This window comes from Pteropus medius, unplaced genomic scaffold (assembly GCF_902729225.1).
Source record: "Pteropus medius unplaced genomic scaffold, Ma_sr-lr_union100, whole genome shotgun sequence".
NCBI lineage: Eukaryota > Metazoa > Chordata > Mammalia > Chiroptera > Pteropodidae > Pteropus > Pteropus medius.
This window is the reverse complement of record NW_024343578.1, coordinates 3138807-3149166: the sequence shown is the minus strand read 5'-3', so window position 1 is coordinate 3149166 and position 10360 is coordinate 3138807. Positions and strand designations below refer to the sequence as shown.

The 10360-nt window shown below is 54.2% G+C and overlaps 1 protein-coding gene across 3 annotated transcripts in view; it reads left to right on the top strand.

Annotated features, from left to right (window-relative positions):
- PRKCD (protein kinase C delta) overlaps nucleotides 1–10360 on the top strand; it is a 29207-nt gene that overhangs the window by 644 nt on the left and 18203 nt on the right. For 2 of the 3 annotated variants that reach the window (XM_039867449.1, XM_039867448.1), the window contains exon 2: nucleotides 2927–3043. The gene's annotated coding sequence lies outside the window, so the exon portion shown is untranslated. The remainder of the gene's footprint in view (nucleotides 1–2926; nucleotides 3044–10360) is intronic. The other variant, XM_039867446.1, reaches the window with a different exon arrangement.

The window sequence follows — 10360 nt, the reverse complement described above, 5'->3', positions numbered from 1 at the left end:
CCCCAGCCTGTCCCCGCCGCCTTTCCTTTTCTACCGCGGGGCCCAGGCCAGGCCGTCTGCCGGGCTTCGCCTCCCGCCCCTGGGTCCCTGCCCGGCCCGCGCGGCGCCTCTTCCTCGCTCTATCTCCTTTCAGTCTCGGTGTCTCTTGATCTCTTGATCTCTTGATCTCTCTCTCTCTCTCTCTCTCTCTCTCTCTCCATCTGTCTCCGGAATGGGCGTGGCTCCAGTGTCCGCCCCCTTTCTGCCCCTCCCTTATGTTCCTCTGAGCCCCCTACCCTGATGGCCCCCTTCAGGGACCATTCTGCCCCAGGCCCCTCCCAATCCAGACGCCATGCCGATGGGGGCCCAGCCATGTGAGGGGAGGCGGTGGAGGAGAGCCGGGGTGAAGAGGCAGGAGGAGGGCACCGTCAGAACTGCCGGACTTTCCTAACTTCCCCACTGAGTCCCCCACTTAAATCTGATTATAAGAATTTGCTGTAAATGGAGGGTTGTCCCTTCCTTCACTGGCCGCTGCCTTGTATGCATGGATCCTCTCCTTGAGATGAGTCGCTTGTATCGGGGCGTGTAGGTATGTTGTGTCTATGTTTGCTTGAGTGTTGTTTGTCACTGTGTCTGGAACTTGCCCCTGTGATTCTTTTTCCTCATGTGTGATTTGCGAGTGTGTATGTGTGTATGTCTGTCTGGGTGTTCTGAGGCTCTGCATGCCCTTTGCAACTATGTATATGCTATGTCTTGGTGTGTTCTTTATCATCACGCTCCCCTCTATGTGTTGGAGTGTGTGTGTATCTTTGTGTGCCCATGTGTGTGCATCCATGTGTGTCTAGAGAGTCCTATGTTGTATACTGGGTGTGTCATGGTGACCCACTGGCCATGAGTACATCAAGGTGTTAATCGTGGGAGCCCATGGTGTTAGTATGCCAGCCTACCAGGCTCATATGTGAGTGTATCTTTATTAGTGTGTATGTATGTGCACTCACATGTTGTTCTTCCTCTCCCTCTGCCACTGTCATCAGGCTGACCTGGTCACCATGGGAGGGGACTGGTCCCTTGGGTTTCCTTGTTCCTTATGTGGACTGAGTTGGGATGTGGCGGACAGGCCGGCAGAGGGCAGCAGTGGTGTGTGTGTGTGTGTGTGTGTGTGTGTGTGTGTGTGTGTGAGATATGTAGTGTGATGTGGAGGTGTTTGGACAGCTGTACCTAGCTGTACGGTGGTGTAAGGGATCTGGTGTCTAGGGGTGAGACTGGTGCTATGGGCCTATGACTGGTGGGAGACTCACAGTCTGACTGTATGAAACTGTGAGTATGTGTGCTCTGGCAGTACTGATTGTATGGAACCAAGAGTGCTTGGGCGTGGGTATCAGGAGCAGGAGGGAATGAAACAAGGTGTGTGGTGCCTGCACCCAGGGTTCACACTGCTGGGAGGGAAGGTGAAAGCCCCAGTGTGTGGGTGAGCATGTGGGAGGCTGTGCGGGTTTAGGTGTGCACACGGCATGCTCAAGTCCAGCCCTGGCTCCTGGGGAGAAGATGGAGGTCTCCATCTCTCACCTTCCTCTACTCCCCCAAGACACCAGAGGACAAGTCTTGGAGTTTGTGGTATTGTGACCAAGACCTTGGGCTCTGGACCCAAAAAAGATTTGGGCTCAAAAATTACTGTGCCTGTTAAGAGCAAGGGGCCAAAGCTAGGCCTCTCTAAGGCTGTTTCCTTATCTGCAGAATGGAGAAGTTGTAAGGACTAGAGCTCCTGTGTCAGAGATCATTTAGCACAGCCCTGGCCCGCAGTGAGAGCTCAGTACATGCTATGTCTTATTTTGTGATCCCTCACCTCCCCGTAACTGTATGGTCCCCATTCTCCTGGGAGTTTGGGCCAATAAAAGCCCAGATAGTCCCCCAACCCAGTTTCCTGCCAGAGATCTGTCTTTTGTCCCCCTCCCATCCTCTTGACCAGACTGCTCTGTGAGAGGGAATAGGGCTGACAGAAACCCCACCAGCATCCAGCCCTGTTCATCCCACATGACACCTCCCTCCCAGTCTCAGCAGCAGTGATGGGGGAGAGAGTGGTGGGAGGTGATTTGGAGCTGTGACTGCAGGGCACTGACACCGTTTAGCTGGCACAGCTAATTGGAGTTTAAATTAAAATTAGAAATAAAATATGGACAAAAAGATAAAGCCTAAGGATGCCTCCACCTCCAGGGAATGGTGATGTGGGTATTCAGCTGGAGGAAGGGCTCACATCTGGGGAGGGGAATCTTTGGTGGAGGCTAGGCATGCAGAAAAAGTACTCAGGCTTTTCAGCCAGGACACCAGGGGTACACTGCTGCCTTTGTCATTCCTTCCAAAAATCTCTCTTGGCCTCAGTTTTTTCAGCTGTGTAATGGGTACAACAGTAATATGAGAATCACCTCAACTAGAAAGTGTAAAACAAGGAACAAAAAAGTGTCACTATTCATTTGGCACTCCTAATGTGAGTCTAGCACAGGAGCCAGCATGCCACATTATTGGAGCCTCGGAACCACCTGAGGAGATGTATTCTTCCCATTCTAAGGATGAGACAAAGTGAATCTCAGAAGGATTGCCCTAGCCCCAAGGCAATGGTATCTGACTGTACCATAGGTTTCCCAAACCCACAGGGCAACCTTTTGCAGAAGGAGGATTAGGAACAGCCTTCTTGCTGTGTCTGTAGCCTGGAAAGGCTCTGAGGGCTGAGACAGTGTTCCAAACCCTAGTATGAAGTGGATATATAGCCAGTGCCCTGGAAAAGTTGGGCCCAATACCCCATTTCACAGAGGAGAAAGCCAAGTTCAAAGAGGCCTCAAGTATTAGAGTCAGATGAGGCTGAGCCAGGCCTGTGTTGGTCACGCTGGGGCTGAATGATGAGGAGAGCCTGTTTGGTGACGCCTCCCAGCTCAGCTTTTTCTTGTTCCTACAGGTCTGCTGAGAACTGACCCAGGTGAGGGGTGCAGACCTACTTCTCCTGGTGGTTGTTGTGTGGTGGTGGTGGCAGCAGGAGCCAGAACTAAGGGCAAGGGGGAGCCAGAAGCCCCAGGTAAGACTAGGTCCTCTTAGACAGTGGACAGCATGGACTTCCTCTTTGGGCTCGTCCCCTTCTCCCCTGGGACTCGGTTGGGGGTAGGGGACGGAATACTAGAGTCCTTGGTCTGGGTGTGGGGCCTGGGTGCCCAGAGTGGGCAGCAGTTTGCCCTGCATATGAGTGCTCTTGGCCTGGAACTGGCTTCTGGCCTAGGAAAGCCTTTGGCTTTGGAGCCTAAAGGCCTGGTGCCCAACAGTGATTATGGGCGAGGAGTAGTGACACTTTGCTGGTCAGTTATAGAGAAGGTGGTGTGTGAGCCAAGGGCTGAGGTGGATGTATCAGCATTTCATTGGTTCCTTATTTCTGCCTCAGGCAGCCTGTCCTTATCATCACACAGGGAAACCGAAGTTTGCCCTGGGCCCTACAATGGGTTGGACACCAAGCTGGGAATGGAATGAAGTCTAGCTCCTAGCATGACTGAGCTCTTTTCCACACCCCTGTTCCCTTATTTCCCCAGCCTCTCTGGGGACAGAGGAGAGACTCTAAATCCTTCTCACCAGCCCCCAGATTCAGGGTGAGCTGGGCCGTCACTGAGGAATGTTGGGGAAGGCTGCAGTCTCTGAGACCCCTCATAAAGCTAGAAATTCCTTCCTTTGGGGCCACCCTTACCTCTTTCAGCTCCCACTGCAATGAAGAGAGCCCAGTGAGTTACTCATTGCATGTCCAGAGCCCAGTTAGCAGGATTCTGGGGGGCATTAGGGGAGGATGCTGAGGGTACTTGGAACCTAGGAAGTAACAGTGGGGACAGGTGGCAAAGGTGGTCTTTTCTCCAGGCGGTAAGGGCTAGGAGTGAGGGATTGATCAGGCAGTCTTGGAAGTGAATAGACAAATGAGCCTAACTGGGGTGGAGGGGTACAGGAGGGCAGGGCCCTTACTCCTGGGGTGGGAGTGAAGCTGAACAGAAGCAGAGTCTCCACTAGGTCTTCTGTTTATTCAACCTACCTGCAGATCTGGTGGGGAGGAGGTGAAGTGCCCTTAGCTGACTGGGGCCTCTGCTACCTGAGGTCAGGGGCTCATTCCCTCCCAGTACGGAGCCTCAGTCCTTAAGCAGTTCAGTTAATTAGCCTTGGAGCTAGCTTCCTTTCAACTCTCAAACATTACCTGCCTAGCTGGCATATACATATATATGCTTACAAAGGGGTACAGAAACTGAGGCTGCACTTGGCACCTATGGCCACAGACCTACGAGTGCCTGTACACGCACACATGTATACACGGACACGGGTGTTCACATGCACTCACCCACAGACACGATCAAACGTGCACAGATGCTCACTCAGTCATCCTTTCATTCAGATGCCTGCCCACACACACCACACTGTGCCCATTCTGGGTCAGGAAGGGGATGTCCTTGGTCAGGGTCATAGCCCAGCCTGTGTCTGGCACTGAGGGTGAGGTTTGAGGTGTGGCTGTGACCACAGATGGTCCATGGGGCTGGGCTGTACTTAGAGGTGGGCTCTGCCCAGGCATTCACCAGCTATCCTGCCACCTGGCCCAGGCCCCCAGGCTGACCAGGGCTTGGCATTGAGATGGGGGCACATGGATGTGGGGGAGGGGCCATGTCAGCTGTGCTGCACCTGTTTGTGGCTGTTGCCACAGAGGAGGAAGTGGGCTGCTTGTGGTCATAGGGCCAAGGTGCTAACAGGCCAATAGGGGTCCTATCAGCTCTTCAGTCCCCTCTCATTGTCCATTCCCGGTGGAAGTGGAGTTGCTGGGCTCTGAGGACTGGAAGGCAGAAAGTGTACTTCTTCTGGGGCAGTCTGTGCACTTTCCAAGGCCTGGGCTCGGGGGAGAGGCCTGTCTATCTGAGGTGTTTCCGGAGGCTCACTTCCTCTGGGCTGCCCAGGAAGTGGTTTCAGAGTGGAACTGACCAGCCCTCTGTCTGTGGCTTGCCCCACCCCACCCTTGCCTGTAAGGGGAGCAGTGTCTGGCCAGTGGATTAGGCCAACTGGCCAGGCTTTCCACTGCCTTGGCTGGCCAGGCTTTGATGGATGCTCAGGTAAAGGGATGGAGGACTGAGGCCATTAAGCCCCTGCAGTCCCCATAAACCCCAGCTCTTCCCTTACTCCAAGCCTGTAAGCTGAGACTTAGAGCAGAGCCTTAGCTCCAGCAGGCATGGCCCCCTTGTGTGTGAGTGGCCTCGGCTGGGCTGCATCTCTGGGATGAGGCTGCTCCAAGGTGCTGTATGAAGGAACCTGCGCAAGTGGCTTTGACACCAATGCCTCTGTTTCCCCCTCTGACAAATGAGACAATGATAGCATCCACCCTTATGGAGTTGTGCCAGAAAGAACAAATAATGTTGGCAAAGTAGCTAGCACCATGCCTGGCACATTGTGAATGTTTAAGGAGTAGAAACTGTAGTTATGTATGTAAAGAATTAGCACCCAGTTCATGGTAACTGTTCAAAAAACAGCAAGTAGTACTGATGATGGAGTTATTATGTCTGATGGCCTGGGCACTGGCCCAATGTCACAGGGCCAGGTGGCTGCAGAGCCTGGCTGAGAAACCAGGTCTCTGGCTCCCTCATCCCCAGCTCGATTCTGCCTCCAGAAGCAGTGCTGCAGGGTGGGGAAAATTTCATAAGTTCAATAGGTTCCATGTCCTCTGAGAGAAGAGCTCTAGGGTGGAGCAGCTGTGCCCACTCAGTGGCCCAGCCCCCTCCTGCCCTTTTCCCCTTCACTCCCTTACAAAGAGAAAAATAGATCTCATGACAAATAGAAGGGAAAGGCAGTCTGCAGCAGTCTGTGTCCTCCTAGGCCTCCCCCGAGCCTCCTTTCCTGCTCAGGCTCCCCGCAGGACACTGGGCTTGGAGAAGCTGAGGCTGGTGGTGAGGAGGTGGGTAGAGCCCTCCTGCCAGCCTTCAGACCCCTGAAGTCATCCTTTGACTGGGGATGGGGGTGGACATCGGGCTCATGGAGGCTAGAGGAGTGAGGGAAGCTAGAAATGCTCCCCTACACACACATCCTTGACAAATGGCAGCTGATGGCAGGGAACTGCCTGTCCCAGGGACACGCAGAAGGTCAGACCAGTGAGGGCTGGGCTGAGTTTTGGCCTTCACTGTCTGGGGCTAAGAGGCTGGGGCCTTCGAGTGTTGGAGTGATAATGATGATGGGGTAGTCGGCAGGGGCCAGGAGGCTGGAGGACTGGAGATGGGCAGGGCCTGGGCTGAGAATGTGAGTGAGTGCATCCTGAAGGTTTAGGAGTAAGATCTCTGCAGGCATCAGACAGACCTGGGTTCAAATTCTCACTGGATATTTACTGGCTGTGTACTCTTGAGCAGGGAACTGACTGCTTTGAGCCTCAGTTGCCTCATCTGTGAAATGGGCAGATCAGGGAGTGTCCATCTGAGACCTAAATGATGAGAAGGAACCAGCATGTATTTTGGGGAAGGGGGAATGGAAGACAGAACAGCAAGCACAGAGGCTCCTAAGTGGGGTGGGACTTGGCTGTTCAGGGAACTGAAAAGGGTCATTGTGGCTGGGACAGAGGAATGACGGAGGGCAGTGGCTGAGGAGGTCAGGGAGGTAATGTGGGCCAGTTGGAGGTGGGAGGGCTGGTCAGGGAAAGGAGTCTGAACTTATCAGAAGGGAAACAAGAAACACTGGGGCTTAGGCAAGGGGTGGTGAGATCTGCTTTACTGTCTTAAAAGACCCACATAGTTTCTGCGGCAGAGGGACTGTAGGGGCCAGAGCAGAGGACGGAGAGCAGTGAGCAGGTAGCTGCACCTCCTGGGGAAGATGGCGCCAGGATCGGGGCAACTGGTGGAGAGAAAAGAGGACTTAAGCAGAGACCGCAGAGGTGGAAATGATAGTGTTGCTGTGTTGGGAGGAAGGGGGAGGAGGAAAACGACCCCCAGGTGTCCACCTGAACAACTGGGCAAGCACTGGTGCTGCTAGGAGATGGGGGGCACTTGTGTGGGAGAACATCAGTAGGTCTGTTTTAGACATGTTGGAGCACCTCTAGAGAGTGGCGAGGTCAAGGAGATAGGTGGGTTCAGGACAGTCTGGGCTGAAAGTGGGGACTTGAGAGTCGAGAGGTAGCACATACAGCCCAGATTGAGGAGGAGAGGGTTCATGGGACCTTTGTTGGGGAAGTTTGAGAGGCCCTGGGTACAGGCCCAGAATGGCTGTCCCTCGAAGGTCTCTGCCAAGGTGCCCAGGAGGGCAGGATTGTGGTGGCTGAGCTACTGTTTTCACAACAGCCCCGGAAGCTTTGGATCATGTCTGTGGCTGTGTTGGGTAAACAGGTGCAGTGGAGCAGCCAGTCGCCAAGGCCCAAGACTGGATCAGACGTCTTCTTGGTGTGGGCTGTGAGTGCTGGGGGCTGGTGGAGGGGTGGGGAGTTAGGAGGAGGATTGCAGCGTCTTCTAGTATCAGGGATGGAGAAAACTTAGAGGTGTACATTGTTAAGACTGAGAAACTGAGGCCATGGGAGGGACAACAGCTGGCCTGGGGTCTACCAGTGAACTCATGCTATCTTTGCCTAGCCTGGTCTCTTCCCAGAGCAGTAGACCAGAGCCGGGCACTGCAGGGCTGAGTGGCTTGAGAGAACCTCTTTAGCCACCGATCCAAGGAAGTTTGGAGTCCCCTATAATTTCCAAGGATAGCTGGACATGGGCATTGGGATGTGAGGGGAGAGGGCCAGATGTGAGGACGGCAGTAGTGATAAAGATGATAGTGACAGCTGCTCAGTGCCAGGAGCTGCATTCAGCACAACTTCCAAGGCAGGGCAAGATCAGTCCCTTTTACAGATGACGCCAGAGTACCTTGGCCAAGCTCTCAGAGCACCCGGAGAAGACCAGATCTGAACTAGCTTGTCCAGCCCACACCCAGGCCCCCACTCTCCAGTTCCTCTGTTCACTGCCTGCCATGGGATGGTGTACCACAGTCATGCCTCTCCAGTTTTCTCCTGATCCTAAAGTGGAGAGGGATCATCTGGGCCTTCTCCCCTTATAGGAATGGATGGCAAAAGCCTTAGGTAGCCAAACACAAAGATGAAGACTCTAGTAGGAGGCTTCTGTGGGTGCACAGAGAGAAGGGCTGAGGAGTGAACTTGGGGCCCATCTCTGTGGGGGCTGGTGGGGAAGTTTTCCCACCCCCAACCACATGCACATGCCTTTGCCCAGCTGGAGGCCAGAAGGGCAGATCTGGGGCTAGAACCAGAGGGTCCCTCTCTGCCTTTGCTGGGGGCTGCCCCATTGGCTTTGTGGCTTTGGATGAATTGCTTCATCTCTCTGTGAGTTTCTGCCTAGTGAGTCTGGAGCTCAGTGGAGATCATGTGTGTAGTGCCTGGCATGGCCGTCTTACCTGTGTAGGTGCGAGCCCTCCCCTTCTGTGCATGAGGCCTGTGACTACCACCCGTGACCCCCGATCTCATCCTCAGCCTCCGCTGACTTCCCCTCAGACAGGTGGGCAGAGGAGGCCTGCCCAGCGATGAGCCTGACCCGCCCACTCCTTCCTGACCAGCCCAGTCTTCCCTGACACAATTTGGACTTTGCTCTGGGCCAGGAGGGACTTTCCCCACCTCCCCTGGTTGGGAGGCCTAGCCTGCCTGACACCCAGCTGCCCTTCCCTCTCCCTCATTTCCCCAGTCACTGTGCCCCAGGGGCTGTGGTGGAAAAAGCTACATTTGGACTTTCCTGGTGCCAGATTCCAGTCAGGCACGTGTGGGCCCTTCCAGGCTTGTGTTTTTATTTTTGTGCCCATGTGTACATTATGTGATACGTCACCCTGTGTGTACATGGATCTCTGTGCTGGTGAATGCACGAGAGTATTAATGTGTGGGCCTGGATGTCTGTTGCCATGTGAGAGCCAGGGTGTGGGAGTGTGTTTCTCAGAGTGTCACTGAGTGTCGAAGGAATGAGTATGTGCCTATGACTACAGCTGTGTGTGTGTGTGTGGTGTGTGTGTGTGTGTAACAGCAAGCACAGCTCCCCGTGTGTAACTGTGTGTTTTGATTGGTGGGTGTGCCATATGTTCACATGTGTGTGGTTATTCTAAGAGAGGCCCTGATGTACCCCCCACCCTGTTTCCTCACAGAGGCTCCCTTGTCCTCAGTCCTGCCATGAAGAGGCCTTTATTTCTCCCTTGGGGTTACCCAGGGGTTCCTCCCTCTGGCTGAGCCAAGGGCTTCTCCAATCCTGGGACTAACTGAGTGACTCAAGACTTGTGCATGGTGTGGGCTATGCCCCCAAGGAGGTCCTACCCACCACACCTGCTGTCAGGGGTGGGTGGGAGCTGATGGCAGCCAGGGTCTCATGTCCTGCTCCTCAAACCCTTCCAGACTCTCTGGCTTAGTGGACCCATGACACCTCAACTCATCCCTCAGATCGAAGCTCTCCGTGACTCCCCCAGGCAGCAGACCCTCCAGCCCCCATGTTACTCCAGCCCCTCTCACTCCCTTCTTTCTGCTCGCTGCCTGAGCAGTGATCATATCCTCTTCTGTAATTATATATTTATGTGACTGTTCCTACCAAGCTGAGTTCCATGGGCCTGATGTGTCTTGTCACTGTAGTGCTTGCTATCTGGCTGGGCCTGAGGAGGGCTGGTGGTTACCTGGGGCTGGGCTGGGCCTTTGGGACCTGTAGTTCCCACCCTATCATATGCAGATGTCACATTGTCTACGTGTTTGTTTTCCTGAGAAGAGGGCCTAGGTCTTTCATTGGTTCTTAAGATATTGTCATCCCTTTAACATTGCAAAAGTTTCAGTCATGCTGCTCATGCCTCACCTCTGATTCCCATCTGATTCCAGTGGGCTAGGTTGGGCCTGGCAGTGGAATTTTTGAAAATCCCCTGAACAGTTAGGTGTGCAGCCAGGGCTGAGAAGACTGAGCCAGAGGCAGAGACACTACCCAGACAGCAGACCCAAGTCCTCAGCAGGAGCAGGATCCCAGACACCTGCACAGGTTATCTGTAGGAGGCATGGGGTCAGGTAGCAGCTGGCTTTCTGGGGAGTGTGCAAAGATCCCCCAGGTCTGACCTTTAGAACTGTCTGGAAAGATACAGAGGAATTCAGGAGGACATTCTGGCTAAGGGAACTGCATATGCAAAAACGAGGAGGCCTGAAACTGGGGCAAAGTGAGATCTGAGGTGGAGCACAGGCCAGGGCCAGGCTGAGGCATGAGCTTTCTCCAAGGACAGTGGGAGTCCAGGAGGTTCCAAGCTGTGGGGAGAATGAATGAGGAGGGGCCAGGAGCGGTAAGAGATGGGAGAGGTCCCTGGGGGAAAGGAGGAGCGTCTAGGCAGAGTGGTTGATGTGTATGGGGTGAGGGAG